Genomic DNA, 12,234 nt, shown 5'->3' on the forward strand with positions numbered 1-12,234 from the left:
CCATGGGGCCTGAGTTGAAGCCCAACTGGCCAGGACTTCACCTTGCCCCCTGCCCAGAGGTTCATAATGCTAGTCCTTAGAGATCATTACATCAAATGATAAATTACTTTATAAATGAGCAAACTGAAGATCAGTGAGGGGAAGCGACTTGCCCCAGGTCACCCTAGCTAGACCTGCTAACTCTGTTAGGATCTCTCCTTTCCCCATATAAGCTCTCCTGAGAGTCCCAGGTCACATGGCCTGGGAAAGCCCAGGGCAGCCTCACTGCTCCCCACAGTTTACCTATTCATTGATTCCATAAGTCCTTACTGAGTGTTTACTGTGAGCCAGGCACTAGGAATCCTGCAGGTGAAAAAATAGACAAAAATTCTTGCTCTTACGAAGCTTACATTATGGTGAAGGGAGACAGACAATAAATAAAATAAAGTTACAAGGCAATAACTGGCTTCGAGAAAAATGAAATAATGGAAGGGTTCAAGGGACCAGCAGGGTTGGGGGTGCTATCCTATGACAGTCAATGAAGGCTTCACGGAGATGGTGACATTTGTGCAGCAAACTGAGTGAAGTGAGGGAGGGATCCATGCAGGTATCTTCAGGAAAAGAATTCTGGGCAGAGGGGAACAGCAAATACAAAGACCCTTGCTGTCCTCCTTGAAGCTACCTGGGGGACAGCAAGGAGGCCAGTGTGGTGGCTGGAGCAGTGAGGGGGATGTCAGGAGGTGAGGTCAGTGGTCAGAAAGAGAATGCAGGGACTATGGGCCATTGTAAGGACTTGAGCTTTTCAAGCGAAATAAAGATCCAGGAGCAGGCTGTGAGCAAAGGTAGGACACGACTTGACATGCATTTTCAGGATCACTCTGGCTGGTGCACTGAGAGTAGAGTGTCAAGGATCCAAAGTAGAATGATCAGGGAGACTCATTAGGAGGCTGGTACAAATATCCAGGTGAGCGGTGATGGGGACATAGATCATGAAGCTGGTAATAAGTGGCTGGATTCTGGATCTGTTCGGAAGGTGGAAACAACATGACCTGCTAATGGCACGGATGTGGAGTACGAGAGAAAGAGAAGACTCATGAATGAACTTGAGGTTTGGGTCCTGAGCAATTAGAAAGTCGGGCTGCCATTAATTGCACAAGCAGTAGGTTTGGGGAACAAGGCCAGGAATTTGGCTTTGAACATGTCAAGTCTGAGATGTCTATGAGATGCTCAAGTGGATACCTATGAAAGCCACCCCTGTTCTAACAAATGAGCAGAGCTGTCTAGAGGCAGCAGCAGCAGCAGCTCTAAATATCCCTTCCTACCTCATTCACTCACTCACATATTCACCAAATATACAGTAAGGCACTGTTTATACAGACATTGGGGATACAACTCCCCAGCTGGCCTCCCAGTCACCAAACTCCCCCTCCCCTCCTGCCTCTCTAACACATGGAGGCTCCCATGTGAATCCTCCAAAGCCAAGATCAGTCCAATTCCCTGCCTTCTCCAACCCTCAGCTATCTCCCTTCTGCCTTCAGAGGAAAGAGACCAGATCCACATCCTGGCCCATGAGGTCCTTAATGATCTGCTTTGTTTCCTGAAACTCCTAGCCCTTCATTCCTTACACATCAGTTACATACAGCTACTCACCAGGATGCAAACATGGCATTGGTATCCATAACACCAGAAGTCTGCTCAGGGGCTCCCTGGGCCAATAAAGCTCTGCTACCTTCTTAGCTTAGTTTACTTGTTTTCTTCCTCTAGTACCTGGCTGAACCATCTTCTTTCACCTGAAGAAGCCTCCCTCAACCTTTATTTATTTATTTATTTATTTATTGAGACAGAGTCTTACTATGTTGCCCTTGGTAGAGTGCCGTGGCTTCACAGGTCATAGCAACCTCAAACTCTTGGGCTTAGGTGATTCTCTTGCCTCAGTCTCCCAAGTAGCTGGGACTACAGGTGCCCACCACAACGCCTGGCTATTTTTTTGTTGCAATTGTTACTGTTGTTTAGCTGGCCCTGGCCAGGTTCGAATCCCCCTACTTCGGTGTCTGTGGCCAGTGCCCTACCCACTGAGCTATGGGCACCTCCTCAGCTTTTACACACATGCACAGAAGGAGCTTCTCTTAGAGATCTCTGAGCCTTGACCCACTAGAGAGTCTCAGCTGCTCTCTCATCTTTCTCCCTACTAGACTGCTTCTTGAGGGCAGGGATTTTTTCTTATGTATTCATCTCTGTAACCCCAGCACAGTTCTTGCCAAAGTAGCCAATAAGGCTTTCTCAAATGAGGATTTTAATATATTACAGTTGAGATACCAAGGGATCAGACAGGGGAGAAGCATTCATTTGTCCTAAGGAGGGAGTCAAGAAAAGCAGCACAGTGATGCCATCAGAGAATGAAGACAGAATTTGCCAGGTCTAAAGAATTCTCAGTGATGTGCAATGAAAATATACTTCTCACATTGGTCACAAGCTGGCAACCAAGAGGCTGAATATGGTTTGCAGATGCTTTTGGTTTGGTCATATTTTTGGTTTGTCTTGGACTACAGAGTGTTTTTAAAAGTAATGTGAGGAGGCAAGTGTATGATTGATCACACCATGAGTTGTCTTATACTTGGCCAACTCTTACCCTTTTGTTACTTGCTGGGGATGCAGTGAGGAGTGCGGTCCTGCAAACATTTGATTTGCTTTCCCTGCTCAGAGAACCCCAGTACCTGCTCATTGGTTGAATGTCCTACTGCTACGGAGAGGACATCCTTGGCTCATTCAGAGCCCCCATGCACTGTGCCAGGCCTGGCCAGCTGGTTAGTAGTCTCGGAGATGAAGACCCAAATGCCTGCCAACTACAGGAACATTGTCTCTACCTCAAACCCTCCAAGGTACTCAAGAGTTCTCGTGATGGTAGAGGGTGTGGAGAGGTTGGGCAGTGTGCAGGCAGCAGCTACAGAGCCTAGACCAGGACTTGGCTTGCTCTGACCCCCAATTACTCAAAAGATAAAGAAGTGCAACCCAAGAATCCTCTCCATGGCTCCTGTCTCAGCAGGCGATTGCATTTCAACAAGAAGCCTCACTGTGGTGATGACAAAGCTCTCAACTGAACATGAGGCTCAGCTATGGATCTCTGTAACCAAAGGCCTGGCGTTATTGCCTTAACCTGCTATGCCAAAAAAGCTAGGCTTTCAGGGTACTGGGTATATCTGAGTGGGCCAAAAATGGCATACATCAGTGTGTGAGCTTCCATGGCTTCCAACTGGAATAGTGCAGGCCAGTTAGAGGAAACATTGAAGCCTTCAGACACTGGAAACTGCTTCCAGAAACACAGGCTCAGCTGCAAAGTGGAAATCACGGTGAAAGCAGTTCTCACCACTCCTGTCTAGCTGACACTAAGGCTCTTTGGCCTTGTCACCCATACTTACTCCCATCATTGCTGGAACACCCTGGTTTCAAGCTGCACGGAAGAAATCCACATATTAAAGCTACCGCCAGGTTCCCCAGTCCTGTCACAAACATGTACGTAACACACGGCACATCCAGAATCACACCAACCACCACATCATGTCCCCCTGGCTGCAGCCAAGCACAGCCCAGCTCTCTTGTCTCTTCATCAACTGCACTGTCTCACAGCCCAATGACACAGCACACCCACTTCTCTGGCAGCTGCAACAGCCTTAAGTGTCTCCCTTAACACCTTGCTGACACAAGTTGGTGGCCGTCATACAAAGGAAACAAACAAGAAAAAAATCTAAAACTGTTTCTCTAGAGCTTTGAGATGTGTTCCATGAAATTTCTTTGGAAAGTTTATCTTCTCCATTGTATTTGACTTTGACAAACAGTACTAGGGATTTGTCTCCGAGTTCCTAAGCAGTTGAGCAGGAAAGGGCAGAAACAGAGGCAAAAACACATGGAATCAATCCGTTTCACCCCAGAAAGCTCCCTAGAGTTGTTCCAGACACAAGAAACAGCTTAGGAACACTATCTTTCTGTACCTTTTGCCTCCCTCACCTCTCGTTTCACCCACTATCCCACATGCCTACAACTGCTCCATATTAGCAGATGTGTCAACTCTGTGTCCCCTAACTGAATAGCCGCTCTATGTCCCCCTAACCAGTGACTGCAGCCACTTAGCCCTACAGGTCATCAGTGGTTCCACTTTCACCCAGTGATGGGCACATACGCCCACACCAGCCCTCTGCCCAGCTCTCAGTACCTTTCACCTAGATGTTGCTCAAACGTGTGGCACTCAGCTACTGTCCAGGGTGGGCGAGCACCTTCCAGCAGCCACCGTGTTCATCTAGCATTTCCCAGTGAGCCGTGCCTTGCCAGCCTGCGGCCAGGCAGATTTGCAGTTCATGTGGCTTTTGGGACTGGCTAACGCAAAGAAGCCCAGCAGTTGAGAATGCCTGACCTTCCCTGCCCTCTGTGCACATCTCTATGGAATCTCAGTGCAGACTGGGCCATTGAAAGCCAGGCACATAGAGAGAGAGAAATGCTTCCAGCACACACCCCTTATTCAGTACTTTGAGACCCTACCAGGCAACTTGGGCTAAATTCCCACTTTGTGCCTCTAACCAATGCTCTCTGTATGTGCCCAGCTAGCTGCCAATGGGCACGCTGTGCTTGGTCCTTTCTAGACTATAAATGGGCACCACTTGTGCTGGGTTATGTAGAGACAATCACTTTCAATGGAATAACATCTCCCTCTGCAGCTGACTGCCAAATACTAAAGGCATACACCACTGTTCTTTGGTGGCCTGTTTTGGGAGGGCAAAGTCAGTCTGCCCTGGTTGCTGTGTATTAGATGACATTGGAAACCACTTAAGCAGAGCACTTGCAATTTTCATTTCAGAGCAGGTCAAACCGAATTCCAGCTGGTGCCAGAGTTAAAGGTCAGTAAATACCACCTAATGCAAGGGTCACAAATATAAATGCTTTTAGGCACCAAGCAGCTAATGAAAAGGAGGAGAGTGGAGAGGTGTGAGACAATGGGGGCGGTGGAAAGCTAGAGCACACATGCCTTACATAAAGGCATTCCAAATTATCCGAATGTGTTAACCAACAAAACCTTTGGGCCTAAGAGCTGCATGTTTAAGACTCCTTTTTCTTTTTCTTTTTTTTTTTTTTTTGAAGTTTTTTTGGCTAGGGCTGGGCTTGAACCCACTACCCCTGTTATATGGGGCCAGTGCCCATCCCTACTCCTTGAGCCACAGGTGCCACCCATAAGACTCCTGTTGAACACATGAAGCCCAGAAAGAGGATAGGACTTATCCAAGGTCACCCAATTGGTCAGTGACAGAGACCCTATGTTCATCTTTCCATTTGTTCATTTCTTCAGTAAACAAGTCCTGACCTTCAATGTCCTAGGCACTCTCCTGTAATATAAAACAGCCTCAGAAGTAAACTAGAACTGTTCTTTATCTTCAAGAAGTTCTCAGTTTAATAGGGAAGCAGCAAGAACAGGGTCTAGGCATTGAGGTTGAAAGCAGATAGTGCAGGACCTTGAATGCCAAACAGAGGCATTTGCATTTTATGCTAGAAGCAGCAGTGAAGCCCTGGGAAGGTCTGAGCAGGTCTCAGAAAATTGTTTCTTTTTTCTTCTTCTTCTTCTTGGTTTTTTTTTTTTTTTTTTTTTGAAAGCTGTTTCATATGAAGATTCATCCAGTAGTGGTGACAAAAGGGACTGGGGTCAGACAAGTAGGTGTGGGAGGTGTAACTGGAGGCACAGAGAGTATTTGAAGAAACCAAGCCTGAGGTAATAAGGTTGGAAGTTGCTAAGAAGACAGGGGAAAGGATGAATGTGCAAGACCCTGCAAATCGAGCAGGGAGAGTTCTGAGGACAAGTGGGAAGATGGGCCAAGGGTGAAGGAGAAGGGTTGGCAAGAGGCAAGGAGATGGTAGAATCGAGATGACTCCCAGGCAGGATGGATTGCTGGAACACCAATAGATGGAGAACCCAGAGGACGTGTGGTTTTGGGGAAAGTGGGTAGATAAGTGGGGATGTTCAAATGTTTTTCTCTGACAGCAGCCTAAAGACCAATAGAAAGAATCTGGGATCATCTGTTCCATGTTATTGTATCCTCTCCTTCCTCAGTGTGGAAAACTGAGCCTTGGCCTTTTAACCCCTTAACTCTTCTATATGCCCGGAAGTAGCCCCTGGGGAAATCCCACTTGGTGCCTCTGGTTAAAACAGTCCAACCATTTAACAAATACTAATCAAATAAATAACTAAAATACATTCTCCACCCCCATCCTCCTTCTGCCCCCACTCCAAAACAGCTCTGTGGGAAAGTCAGTTTGGGAATTTCCCACATGTATCTGTGACCACAACACCAGAGGAGAGCAATGGTCTGAGTCAGCTACAATCTTCACAATTCCGTACTTGCTTCTCATAGCGAAAGCAGTATGCAGGCTGGCAGAGCCCTAGTAGTGCTGTAAAATTGTTCCCAGTGTCACCTCAGGAACCACCTGGGACCTCTGTGCTGGCTTCTAAAGACCAAGGCCTGGGCCAACAAGTGGAGCCTGCCAGGTATGCATCTGAACCAGCAAACCCATCCAGAGAATCCACTCTCCCTGCACACCCCATAGGGATGGTCCATATGCCTCTGGTTTCCTCTCGAGTAACCACCCTCTTCTTTGCCCTCTGGGAAGAGAGCGCAGCATCAGTGAATGAGCCGGAACTACTGTGGGTTACAAAAACAGATAAAGACTTCCAGTCCAAGCCTTGCTCAGGGAAAGGGGACTTGAAAAACTACTGACGAAATTGAAGCTGACAGATGCTTGGGGCTCTGGAAAAGTATGGGCTTTAGAGTCCAACTTTGGTTCTTATCGCATGCTGGCCCCCTATGTGATCTGGTCATAGTTTTCTCATGTCTAAATTGTAATAATATTTACCTCTTAAGATCACTATGAGGATTAAATGTGATGATGCATGCATAGGTCCTGGAACATAGTAAATGTTCAATAAAGAATTATTTTCACCTTTCACATCTGCTTTAAAACAAAGTCTTCTCAACTTAAAAAAAATTTTTTTTGAGGCAGATTCTCACTCTGTTTTCCAGGCTAGAGTGCAGTGGTGCAATCATAACTCATTACAGCCTTAATTCTTGAGCATAAGTAAATCTCTCACCTCAACCTCTCAAGTAGATGAAATTACAGGTGCATGCTACCACATTTGGCTAATTTTTCTTAATTTTTTTTTAGAGATGGGGTCTTGCTATATTGCCCAAGGTGGTCTCAAATTTCTGGCCTCAAGCAATCCTCCCACCTTGACCTCCCAAAGTGCTGAGATGATAGGCATGAGCCACTGTGCCCCACCAAGATCTTTTAAAATAAGAACCGGGTGTTTTACCAAAAACACTGCCTAGCAATAGTGGTGGGTAGGAAAGAGAGCTGAGGGGAAGGGGAAAGATGCCACTACCTTAGCTTACCAAGTGGGGATTCAAAAGATGCAGCTAATAATTGACAGAAAAAGTATACTGCATAAGTTACTAGGGTAACCAAAAAAGGAATGAAAAATGATGATGAGCTATATAATGGTGAGAAATCCTTAGCTAGCCTAGCAGGAAGTCAACAGATAACTGGAACTTGGCAAACAAAGGAATAGAAGTAGAAGTGCTTTATTTAGAGAAATAAGGGTAAATACCAGAAGAAAAGAACTAAAATTGTTTGCCTCTCAGAAAGGAGACTGGGGGTTCTTGCAGGTACTGTTTCTTTCCATGGGCTTGTTCTACTCTGATTACCAAAAAAATCTGGCTAGGAATAATATGTATAAAACGTCTGGGGTAATATCCATTGTCCACTGCCTTAAAGAATGGCCCCAAATTAAAGAAAGCCCCACTTCTCTTCCTTTTATAAATGTCCCTCACCTAAGGCAGACAAAAGCCCCCAAAGGGGAAGAAATTAGACGAAGCTACTTGTTCAAAAAATCCCCTTGCAATGGGGCGGCACCTGTGGCTCAAAGGAGTAGGGTGCTGGCCCCATGTACTAGAGGTGGCAGGTTCAAACCCGGCCCCTGCCAAAAAAAAAAAAAAACAAAAAAAAAAAAAATCCCCCTGCAAGGGAAGCAAAGATGGCATATGAGACAGTCCAACTTGAGAAACCCTTCACAGAACATATCCTTCACTGGGAAGGGCCCATCTGTCCCACCCCTGAACTCCCTGTATAAGGAGCAGTTCACACTAGGTGGCTGTACAGACCACAGATAACACCCCTCCCCAAATTCACCCCTCTCCTACAGCCCTGCCCACCAGGAATAGTAGGTGGTAAGACTTTCTCTTCAAACCTCATCCATCCATAAAGAATCAACTGATGCTCAATCTGTACAAAAACAGTAGTACCTACTAGGAATGCAAAGACTACTTCAAAGGATTAAGTTAAACTTAATACTTACTTAATGTTTAAGTATTAAACATTTTTCACCTTTAGGTAAAAGGAGTCAGGGAGAATTCAAGAAGTGTCAAGGGAAAACTCTGCCTCTATGACAGCTTTGCCTGGGGCCAGGCCAGTACCAGAATACTCTGAAACACACATGTGTGCACATACATGCATCCACCACAGCCAAAGGAATGCACACTCACAGAGACATGCCACCTGGTGATCTCTGACAGCTCCTATTCCTTTTCTCAAGTCTACCATAATGGCTGTGGGGAGTTCTTTTCTCTTTCCTTTTCTCCCCTTAAACAGTTCTTTTTTTTGAGATATAATTCACATACCATACAATTTAACTATTTAAAGTAGACAATTCAATGGGTTTTAGTATAGTCAGAATTGTATATCACCACAGTCAATTTTAGATCATTTCCATCACCCCCTGTGATAATGGAAAAAAACCTCAAACTGTTTTACCTCTGTTCTCACAACACAATAATCAACACAAAATATTTCTGTAGCCAAATGTGTGTGTGTGTGTTGTGTGTGTGTCCCCAATCAGTAGACAACAGTTGGGTATCCTCTAATTCAATTCAATTCAATTCTGATGCTGTCTACCTAGAGATAGCCTCAGATCCCATAGGTTAAAGGCTAGTCCCACACCCTGGAAACCAGCTGCAAGTCCAGGCCTCATCAACTTCTAAACAACCAGCCTCAAGTTGGCATTCCCACAACTCCCTCCTTTGGGTTCAATTAATTTGCTGAGGCAGCTCACAGAACTCAGGAAAACGCATTTACTGGTTCATTATAAAGGATATTAAAAAGGATACAGATGAAGAGATGGGTAGGCTAAGGGGAAGGAACTCAGAGCTTCCCTGCCCTCTCTGGGTGAACCAGACCCCAGGATCCTCCATGAGTTCAGCTATCCAGAAGATCTGAACCCTGTTCTTTTAGTATTTTATGGAGGCTTCATTATATAGACATGAGTGATTAAAACACTGGCCATCAACATCACTTTTGGCCTCCCTCCTTTCCTGGAGGCTGAGGGTGGGACTGAAAGTCCTAACCCTCTAATCCTGCCTTGGTCTTTCTGGTGACCAGCCACTATCCTAAAGCTTCTTAGGAGCTGCCACCTCACGGTAAACTCATTAGCAGACAAAAAGACATCATTTTGGAAATTCAATGATTTTAGAAGTTGTATACCAGGAAATGAACAAAGACCACATAATATACATTTCACAATATCACACACACATGCCCAAACCCCATAATTATTAGTTCCCTATTTCCCTCCCCTCTCTAGCCCCAGGCAACGACTAGTCTATTTTCTGTCTGTATGGATTTTTCCAATCTAGGCATTTCACAGAAATGGAATCATATAATAAGTGGGCTTTTGATGTTCCTAAGGTTCCTAAGGTCATAGCATGTATCACTGCTTTGTTTCCTTTTATGGCTAAAGTCTATCATCATAGATATGCCACAATTCTTTGTCCGCTCATACACTGGAGGACATTTGGGTTGTCCATCTTCTGACTATTATGAATAATGTTCTTTAAACATTTATTCACAAGTTTTTTAATTTTTAATTTTTATTTATTTATTTATTTTTTTGAGACAGAGTCTCACTCTGTTGCCCTGGGTAGAGTGCCATGGCATCATAGCTCTCAGCAACCTCAAACTCTTGCCTCGTCAGCCTCCCAAGCAGCTGGGACTACAGGCGCCTGCTATAGTGCCTAGCTATTTTTAGAAATGGGATCTCACTCTTGCTCAGGCTGGTCTCAAACTTCTGAAGTCAAGCAACCTACCCTCCTCAGACTCCCAGAAGGCTAGGATTATAGGTGTGAGCCACTGTGCCTGCCCTTCAGAAGTTTTTTTATGTGGACATATGAGGCCTGACAATTAAGTTTATGAAATTGCCATTATGCACAGTACTGTACAAACAACTTGGCAAGGTTTCATAACCTTGGTATATCAGTGTCTCACACTGTCAACATGTAGCAATGTCTTGCTCAGCGGCCTTCATTATTGTTGTGTGTTTTTGTGTGCCATCACGAGAATGTTGGACCTTGAGTTAGAGCAATGAACAAACATTAAATTTCTTGTTAAACTTGGCAAGCGTGGAAGTGAAAGGAGGGACATGTTAGTCCAAGTTTATGGGGATAATGCCATGAAGAAAACCTCAGTGTACAAATAGATTAAACGTTTTTCTGAGGGAAAGAAAGTATCACTGATGAAGGGAGGTCAGAGTGGCCATTAATCAGCAGAACTGACAAAAACATTTCCAAAGTTTGTCAAATTGTGTGTCAAAACTGTTGGTTGATTGTGAGAAGCATAGCAGACCATGTAAACATTGATAGAGAAACAGTTAGGACATCTTAACTGAAAATCTTGGCATGAGAAAAATGTGTGCAAAAATGGTCCCAAAGGAACTCATGGATTAATAAAAAGCAAAGGGCTCACAGGGCACTGTCTGTGATGGACCTTTTAGCCAGTAAACAAATAACTGTATGGGAGCATCTTCCCTACTTGCCTGATCTGGTCCCCAAAGACTTTTTTCTTTACTCAAAGATAAAATATTGAAAGGAAGATATTTTGATGACATTCAGGACATCAAGAATAATCTGATGACAGCTTTGATGGCCATTACAGAAAAAGAGTTCCAAAATTGCTTTGAAGGGTAGACTAGGCACTGGTATTGGTGCATAGCTTCGCAGGGGGAGTACTTGGAAGGTGACCACAGTAATATTCAGCATTGAAGTATGCTAGGATGAGTTTGCAAAGTTAATTATCAGACCTTGTGAGCTTTCATTTCTCTTGGGTGTATATCTAGGAGTGGAATTGATGGGTCTGCATTGGTTTCCACAGAGGCTGCACCATTTTACATTGCCATGAGCAGTGTCTGAAGGTCTCAATTGCTCCAAATCCCTGTCAACACTTGTTTTTATTTATCTGTTTGATTACAGTCATCTTATTAGGTGTGAAGTGGCATCTCATGATGTAGTTTTGATTTGGATTTCCCTCATGGATAATGATGTTGAACATCTTTATATGTGCTTGATCACATATTTTGCCCATTTTTAGTTGAGTTGTCTTTTTATTGTTGAGTTGTAAGAGTTCTTTATATATTCTGGATATAAGTCCCCTATCAGATATATGAATACAAAAATTTTCTCTCATTCTTTGAGTTGTCTTTTCACTTCTTTGATGGTGACCTTTGAAGCACAAAATTTTTACTTTCCAAAAGTCCAATTTATCTTTTTTTTTCTTTTATCACTTGTGTTTTTGATGTCATATCTAAGAAACCATCGCCTAATTCAATATTTTTTTCTTGAGACAGAGTCTCAGTATGTCACCCTTGGTAGAGTACCATGGCATCACAGCTCACAGCAACCTCAAACTCTTAGGCTTAGCCTCCTGCGTAGCTGGGACTACAGGCATCCACCACAACACCCGGCTATTTTTTGGTTGCAGTTGTCATTGTTGTTTAGCAAGCCCGGGCTGGGCTTGCACCTGCCAGCTTCGTGTATGTGGCTGGTGCCGTACTCACTGAGCTACAGGCACCAAGCCACTCAATTCAAAATTATAAAGATTTATAACCATGCTGTCTTCTAAGAGTTTTATAGCTTTAACTCTTACATTTATGTCTTTGATCCATTTTGAATTAACTTTTGTACATGGTATAAACTTAGGGGTCCAACTTTATTTTGTTTTAGTATCTACAAAGAATTTTATTGAAATTGAACAAATAACCCAGCAGTCTTCCTAGGCTAGGGGGCACCTTCTCCAAGCCATTTCCCACACTCTAGGAGCGCAGACATTGCACAGTATTTAAAAAAAGTCATCTCTATATAGTAATCAGACTCTGCCAAAATATCATCATGGACTAGACTA

General features: G+C 44.2%; 1 protein-coding gene across 1 annotated transcript in view; it reads right to left on the reverse strand.

The window, feature by feature from the left end:
- The window catches only part of NHSL2 (NHS like 2), a 309,715-nt gene that overhangs the window by 171,711 nt on the left and 125,770 nt on the right, over positions 1–12,234 (reverse strand). The window lies entirely within an intron of this gene.

The sequence above is a fragment of the Otolemur garnettii genome, unplaced genomic scaffold, assembly GCF_000181295.1.
Source record: "Otolemur garnettii isolate 467f Iridium unplaced genomic scaffold, OtoGar3 scaffold00306, whole genome shotgun sequence".
Taxonomy (NCBI): domain Eukaryota; kingdom Metazoa; phylum Chordata; class Mammalia; order Primates; family Galagidae; genus Otolemur; species Otolemur garnettii.